Source organism: Hipposideros armiger, unplaced genomic scaffold (assembly GCF_001890085.2).
Source record: "Hipposideros armiger isolate ML-2016 unplaced genomic scaffold, ASM189008v1 scaffold_89, whole genome shotgun sequence".
In the NCBI taxonomy this organism is placed as follows: Eukaryota; Metazoa; Chordata; class Mammalia; order Chiroptera; family Hipposideridae; genus Hipposideros; species Hipposideros armiger.
The window spans coordinates 3,175,116-3,183,885 of record NW_017731439.1 but is presented as its reverse complement, the minus strand read 5'-3'; positions in this window follow the sequence as shown (position 1 = coordinate 3,183,885).

Genomic DNA, 8,770 nt, shown 5'->3' with positions numbered 1-8,770 from the left:
GAGGAACCAAGGGGTAGTATTAGTCAGCCAGTAAAGGTCAGAATGACTTTCTAAGCCTGCATTATGCTGAGACTTTGCTTAGGCTGCCAAGTTCAAGCATGGTTCCTCTTGCTAGAAGAATTTTACTATTGTGTGGCCGAGACTGCTAAGTCATTTCCATCCCCTGCTATGGGCACTGCTTCAAACAGGACTTCACCTCACTGTCTCCCCATGAAGAGAAGCCACAGGATCTGCTAAATGAATGACTGCTGAGCCTCCAATGGCATTGCTAATGTTATTACAGTAGGCCTTCTCCTCTCAGAATTACACTGTAAAGGGAGTAATACCCTAAGGGCTTGATCCTGTTCATTTAAGCAAATCAAGTCGGACAGAAAAAGTTGAGAACCATATGATTTACTCATATGTGGGATATAAAACTGAAAGCAATAAATAAACAAGGCAAACAAACAAAAACTTATAGGCACAGATAACAGTTTAGTGATTACCAGAGGGTAAGGGGTCAGACGGGGTGGTACAAGAGTGTAAAGGGGGCCAAATATATGGAGATGGAAGGAGAACTGACTCTGGGTGGTGAACACACAAGGCAATATATAGATGATGCACTACAGAATTGTATGTTGAAACCTACATAATTTTACTAACCAATGTCACCCCAAAACATTTGATAAAAATGTAGAAAAGGAATAAATTGAACAAGAAAAAAGAACGCTGGCCCATATTCAGAAATAACTATAAATTGGTATGAATATGTGTTTGAAAATTGGTGAGAATAAATATTAAGGCCACTTCATACTCAGCTTAAGTATGGATTAATCAAATTGTGAATAGCCTAAGGAAGAGGTAGAAACTTTTTTGTTTTATTTTATTTTGTTTTCCTTTAACTATTCTATCAAATTACACTCTATGAAGTTTGGGAACTAGAAGATGTTAATACACCACCCCATCCCACCCACCAAAAATAAAACCATGAATGACAGTAGGAAAAAGTAAGAGTTCAAAGCCAATCTTTTGGATGCACTGGACGTGGATAGAACACAATAATACAGTGTGATGAGCGGTGAACATCAGTTTGGAATACAGAGCAGTATGTTTGTTTAGTAGCATCATTTGAAACCATTGGAACAATATCTTAGTAAAACCAACTACAGATAAGTAAATTGAGAGCACATAGCAAAGAATTATTTAAAATACTAAGTTTTAGGGCCAAATTATTTCTGTTATAACCCAGATCCTTCTTAGTGTCTTCAAACACCTTGACATCATCTAGATGATGATAAGCTGAGCCTTTAGATCAGGTTCTATGAAAATTCAAGGCAACCCCCACTCCCTACGAGTACTGTGATTTTCTAAAGGGCCTTACATTTTTTTTGGGGGGGGATGGTGACGGGGCTCCAGTTTTAAGTATCAGCCTCTTTGGTCTCTGCACCCTTCAACAATTTTTTTTTTAAAGTGAGCATCAGCCTATGATAAGTCTAGCTATTCTGTGGCATCTATCTAGATGATAGAGCCAAAGATAACATGCCAGTTCTTATGTAGACAGCATACTGTTTTCACCCGGAGCTTATCCTACAACATGAAGAGGTAATTTCATTCTCTAAATGACCAATTGTATTAAGAGGAGCAGTGTCAGAGAAATGCTAATAAGGAAAGGTCATGGTCTTCAGGACTTGGTCTCCAATGATAGACTTCTATTTATAGCTTATTGTAACCACTCGTATTACTCTCCTTTGTCATCTGATACACTGCTTCTATTGAAATAAGTGTTGCAGCAAATTATCCACCTGAGTCTTATTTGTAGTTATGTTGTGTGAAAAAATAAATCCTTCAATACACAAGACTTTGTTCCTTAAAGGTACTAATTGAGGCTGGGGCCCCAATTTTTTGTTTAAAGAAATGACAGGTTTTAATATGCATACCTCCTGGGAAAAATGAAAGGATACAAGTCTTTCAGGTGGTAATAACTTAGCTAACAGTCTTCTAACTGGTTACTTTTAATAACAAAATTTTCACCAAGAGTGTAGCCCTTATACATAAAGATGGTAATAGAGGGGTAAATATTTTGGAAACACAGTTGGTATGACAACGCTTTGTGCATTTGACACCCTTCTTATTCTGTATAGTGGCTCTACATACTCCAAAGGAAGTATAATATTCCATGCAACTCAGCTGGAAGGGACTAAACTAGGGAAAACTCAGTAAAATAGTTTAAACAAATGCTTATATTTGACAAGAGTCACAAAAAGGTGACCACCATTCATCACTAACATGTCTCCTCTTATTTATATACAGTTCACAGGTAGTCTCTCACACCTCACCATACTCATGTAGACTGAAGAATGACAAGAAATAGATAAACTGTTGGCTGTTTTCATCCTAATTTGCCATTTCCTCTCTCCATTGCAGAGTCCAAACTTGCTTATCTAGTACTCTCCTTTGTTTCATGAGTCACCATTTATATGCCTTTACTTAGAAATGAAGTTCATAGAGTTCATCTATAGACACTTTATCTCCCTTTCGCGTATAAGTCCCACATGCCTCCCTTGGAGAAAGACCCTATTAAATGGGTACAGCAAGACCATGTGCCCCATTTCTTAACCTCTAGCAAGTTTTCAGCACTATGAGCCTCTTCCATGGCTCTCTATGACTAAACTAAAGGTTTCTACCCCCAACACCACTGACTTTTCCCATTTTCATTTAAATTCAAACTTTAGCTTTCATTCTGTGAGCATCTGGGTTTGACCCCAGACACGTACCTCTCTCATTTGAAACTAAAGCTCTGTGAGTATCCTGATGTCTGTAAAAGTCTGAGAGGGTGTCAGATGTTCACAAGAAATCAATTTCCAGGACCTCATCAGGAGGGAGATGAATGGGAAATTCATTGCCAAGTCAAACTCATCCCATCCTTGCTTTGATAATGCTGTTTTGCCTGTTCCACATCCCCTCAGTGTTCAACCACTGTTGAATCACACCTTCCATCATGTTCAGGTTAGGAGATTACCTATTTTAAAGATATTTTGATTCAGTCTTCCCTAAGCTCATGATCTGAGATGCCCTAGTCCAGCTACATTTCCGGGGTTGGGATGGTGTGTGATTAAAGCCATGATTGGGGGAACCCAGTTCTGTGGCCTCACAGGTCTGGCTTCCATCAAGGACTCAGAGCCTTGGGATACACACACAAACACACACACACACACACACACACACACACACACACAATATATATAGATAGATAGATATAGATAGATAGAAAGATATATAGAGATATCTATTTATCTATCTAACTATCTATCTACTTATACACACACACACACACACATATATATAACTGGGTTGGTTATGACCAGCCGCCTGTGCTCATCAGGTCACTGACCCAAACAAATCATTTGGTTAAGATGCTGGTCAGCTCGTGGCAAAGGGATAACTAAATATTTTTGAAATTGCTTTCCAAATGATAATCTTTTAAAGTACAGTCCAATAGCCTAGAGTTAAAAGTGAAATCTCTGTAACTGACCTGTCCCTCTGTCAGGGGCAGTAGGTAGATAAACAGGCACCCTCCACTCTTGTGGAGTGTCTTCAATTCCCAAGAGTCCTAGAGGCTCAGGGGAGTAAGCATCGTCCAGACTTAACTGACTTTATATGCATGCAGCTCTTTCTTTAACCAATATGTTAAGCAGGAAACCAAAATGCCATGCACTCAGTGGCACCCAAGAACCACAAGGTGGCCATAAAAGCATATGCTGGAGAAATACAAGCATATACGCTTGTTGCATGAATAAATGGTGTTGGCTGGTGTCACTGGGCAGCAGTTTGGTCAGGGGGTGGCAACTCTGCCTTGCCTCCCAAATATGGCAAAGCCGAAGTGCTAATAAAAGTGGTGCTAGTGAGATCATGGGTCCAGAGGCATGCACACAGGGAGAGCAAGAAACAAGTTTCACGTAGTTCACAGTTTGCAAAGACCAGTTCAGGACAATATTTTAGAAATGGAGCGTATGTGCTGAAGATACCCACTTTGGTATTTATGGCTCCCTTAGGGAACCCCATTAAGCTGAATAGATGTTTGGTAAATTTTGGCTGTACTTTATAAATATTTCCAATATTTGACTCTGTCAATGATCAATTTGGGGAATTTCATAGTGTACAGTTCTAGAACTTGAGTCAAGGTCCTTCTTGGGTGCTAAATGAGCTTTTCTAGGGGGGAGACATTACACAGGAGGTGTATAGGTAGTCTTCACTGAAGACAAATACCTTAGCAGGAATAATTTTCTATTGTTAATAAATTGACATCAGATCCCTATGAGCATTAATGCCAATTGAAAAACAAGAAAACTAGTGTAGGATATTTGGGTAAGAGTGGGATGGGGGGGTCGGCCAAGTGGCTCAGTTGGTGAAGAGTTCACTTGGGAGCATGAGCTCTGAGCAGCAGGGCTGCCAGTTCGGTTTCCACATGGGCCAGTGATTCTGTGCCCTCTACAGCTAAGATGGTGAACAACAGCTTGACCTGGAGCTGGGCTGCCGTGAGCTACTGTGAGCAGCCGACCAGTGACCGGCAACCGATCTGCCTCACCCAGGAAGAACAGCAATGATAATACCAACACGGGCCAGTGAAGCAATGTCCTCCACAACTAGACTGAAGAACAAAAGGACAGCAACTTGTCTGTTCCCCTCCCCAATTCCCCAATAAAATCTTTAAAAAAGAACAAGAGTGGGATGGGGATGGACTTCAGTTAACACCTCTATTGCTCTTTCTCTAAGGGAGAGCCACTCTACCTGTTCAAATGTGAGCCAAGCCACACCATCACCACCTGACCCAAACCAGTTGGAAGGCATCGTCTCCTCCTATCCTGTACTGGTTTACTACATATAATGCCACACAATCTGGTGCTCTTCTGGGATCAGTACCTGCCACTGACAAAGATGTTTCTCAGAACTGTCTATTCTCTCTCCCCATTGTTTTAAGTCAAGCAACCATCCTTCTCCCTGATTGGTCGTCCTCAGTTCTAGTCCACAAATAGAGAAAGCTATTGTTGCTTTACCAGGGTTATCTTCATACTATTTGATATTTTCCCCATGGAAGTCATCATTGTTACCTGGGGATATATTTACAGAGTGAAGAGGGGCAGGAAAGTGATCAGAAAACTTAGAACTTGTAAAAGTCTAATGTTCAAGGTCACACCATTGGGCTAATAACAACCAGAACCATGTCCAGATTTCTGAATCTCTCATCAGGTCATTTCCATTCCATCAATCTCCTTAGACATTTCAAGAACACTTGAAGTATTCCTGTGTGGGTAACAGAAGATTTCACTGATGATTCTGTCCCATTCTCCATCCCTAGGTTGTAGTCTCATTTCTTCAATGTATTTGTAAACCAGAGACCTTCTCTTTTCTATTTCCTGGTAATGCTTTCATATTTTTTTCATTATTCTTGATCAGTGTGCTCGAGCAGGCTTGTGCAAGCTCACAAGTCAATTGTGCCCATGCTGTCCCAACTAATATCAAACAGCAGTTTGATATTAAATGATAAAAATGTTTGCAATGAAAATTGGCAAATACTACAAATCAGGATTTGGGTTTTTTTTGTTTGTTTCATTTTCTTAACAGTTTTACTGAGATATAATTCACAGAGAGCCAATTTCATTTATCAGTATGCTCCTCTTTCTGACCCACCAGAAAAAAGCAAGCCTCCTTGTTCCAGACAACTTTGTTCACCTTTGTTTAAAGCTTAGGATAAAGCTCTGCCTTGTGATACCTTCAACAATATAATTATTTTGCAATTAGCCTGCTGCCTCAGCCTGGATATTCCTCTGCTCCTTAAATCAGAGTGAGATACATGTACTTGGGATATCTTCTCTAAGCTCATGCCTGTTAATACCTTAAGGAAAACAGAGGCCAGGAGTTTTGCCTTGGTTCACTAGTTACATTTCCCTTTTATTACCGAGAAGGATGAGGCTATTCTAGACCTTCCAGCTCCAGCCAATCCACCAGACAAATGCAGCCATTTGAGTGAGCCTTGATGAAACCAACAGAATAACCACTCCATAGCGCATATAATCTTGACAAGTAATAAATCCTGTTTTAATGCACTAACTTTTGGGGTGCCTTGTTACATATCAGTTGAAAATTGATAGAGCATCTCTCAACTGTACAGATTTACAACCAGATTGTGAACAACTGCCTGGCTACTTTCTTTGCCTTTGGGGCATCTCACATTTTTACAGAGGTCATCTTTGGGAAGATTCAAACATAGGATGAAGGGGGGAAATTAAAAACCCCTGATAGGGACTATAACATGTAATGGAGAGAAGTCCAATGTATGAAAGACAACTGAGTAAACAGGGAAACTTTAAAATATAAACACACACAACTACAACTGGCCACCAGTCCCCTGAGTGAATTCTGAAAAAAAATTTCCAAAGGTAAGAGCAGCCTTCAGAGATTAGGCTAGAAAGAGTACATTTCCCCACCTTTTTTTGCTGTTAAGTCATTACAGTTGTTAATAAAAGGTCTCTCTCTTTACTTATACATATTTTGGGCCCTTATTGAGATCCTTGGAATACCTAGAAGCTGCCATATGTCTTTAATGAAGACCTGTTTCATAATATCCTACAAAACTAAGCCTAGAAAAGAGAACCCAGAACAAGAGGCTTTAACTAGTGGAAGTAGAAAATGCCTCCCAGAACCATTAGAAAAGGCTAACAACCATGACAAGTATCTCCTGGGTGCCCACTTGTTTCTATGTTGCTTTATGCACAGAATAGCAAGATTGTGTGCAAGTACTCTTGGCAGACCATTCCAGAAGATGCCATCTTTCCATCTTTCCTTAGTAACCACCTACACTTGAATCTTGACTTGTGTGGGTACAACTCAAGATTTAGCATCAGTCTTTCTCCACCATATATTTTTAGAGTACTATTTATTCTGATAGCATTTTCTAATTGAAGACACTGTAGTTGAATTAAAAATATAAAGGACCCACAAATTCCTTTGAGTACTTAATAAATCTTTAATGGTAGAAAAAGCAACAAACCCAGAATTTATAATTCTGATCATATGTTATTTGCTGCGGATTATACATTATTAAAACTTATTGAAAAGGCACAGTCGGGTTTTTCCTTCTTCATTTAGTCTGTTTTCTCTTTGCACGTCCCTTAGCAGAGCCTATAAAATGGGCCTGAGCAGGTTCCCATTAGCTGTGGTCAGTTTTAATTTCTGATTCTCATGCACAAAGCTGATGTGTGTAGGTCCACATCTTGGAAGGAAAATGCCACAAAACCATTTCTGCCATTGCTTAATTAAAACGAAAATGCAGTCTGCAATTTACACAGCAAAATTTAAGACAATAATTTATATCATGTGGACAGATTTCTTCATTACATAGTGCTTTGTCCTCAAAGATCATTTGCCAATATCCTACAACAATTCTCAAGTACAGAGAAAGGTGGTGAAATATTTTAGACATTTTTCCCTCTTTCCCAACCAGAATTGGAGAATGGCCTGTCTCAATTTTTGTGGTAAAAACAGAGAAAAAACAAGCTTCTCAGTATTCAGATCTCAGAGTCCATGCCTTGCACTCAGAGCTAACAGCTGACTACAATATATATCATAAATTGAGAGACTATGGTACTTAAACCTATCTCCCTGGCCAGCACTACAAAGAAAGCAAACTGAAATGAAATCTAGCTCATATATGAATTAATTAGAACTCTTTCAGCTTCAAGAAACAGAAACTTAACTCAACCTGGCTTTCAAAATGGTGAGAGGGGAAATTGGCTCTCACAATTGAAAGGCCATGGGGTAGGTCAGAGTTTCAGATATGGCTGCATCCATTAAGAAAATTTTCCTCTCCACTTCTTGGCACTGTTTTCTGGATTGCTGGCTTTGTTCTCAAAAGGGTTCTTCTTGTGTCATAGAAAAGACAAGGAGCAAGAAAAGACCAGCTTATATTTCACACATTAAGGAATCTCAACAGAAAGTGCTCTCCATTCAGTGATCCCAGGGAAAGGCCTGGGTCTGTTACTGGTCTGGCTCGGGTCAGGTTTGCATCTATAATCAGTCACGAAAGCCAGGGGATGGAATGCTTTGATGTGCCCGGCTTTGGTTTTGTCTTAGTTCAGGTTCCTCCAGAAGTAGACTGTGAGCCAAGGGCTTCAGTGAAAAGAGTTTATTGGAAGTTGCAAGGAGCATAGGTGGGTGACAGGGAAGTCAGGCAATACAGGGATGTTACATCAGGTACCAGTGAGAGATCGGAGCTTAATATTGCAGTAATGTTGCCTTGCAAAACAAGGAAATTACCCCAAAGAGTGAGGTACTTGGGGCATTGTTGGGATGTTTATACCCGGACATCCACTAACTCATTAGGTAAGGGCTGCCTTCTGGGGGCATTTACCCTTCTCTTTTACCCCCCAGGAACTTCCCACCTGCCTTGTAAAAGTGCCAAGTTGGTTTCATGGACATGAAGGCAGTCCTCTAACAATCATGCTTTTGGTGGCTGCTGGAAGCCAGAATTATAGGCATGGAAATGGTGAGGGGATCTGAAAGGATATGCGCAGACCACCAACAGAGTCTGCTATAGGTCCTGTCCCCGCCCCTTGTTGAGAGGATGCAGAAATTAGTGTGCTAGCCTCACCCAAACCACATCTAACAAGAGTAGAGGAGAGTTGGTGCTCACTAAAGAAAACCAGGGTGCTGCTCCCAAGAAAAAGGGGGATGAGTTCTCTGACAGGCAAAAATAAGAGATGTTCACTTGATTATCTAAACCCTGAATTGTACT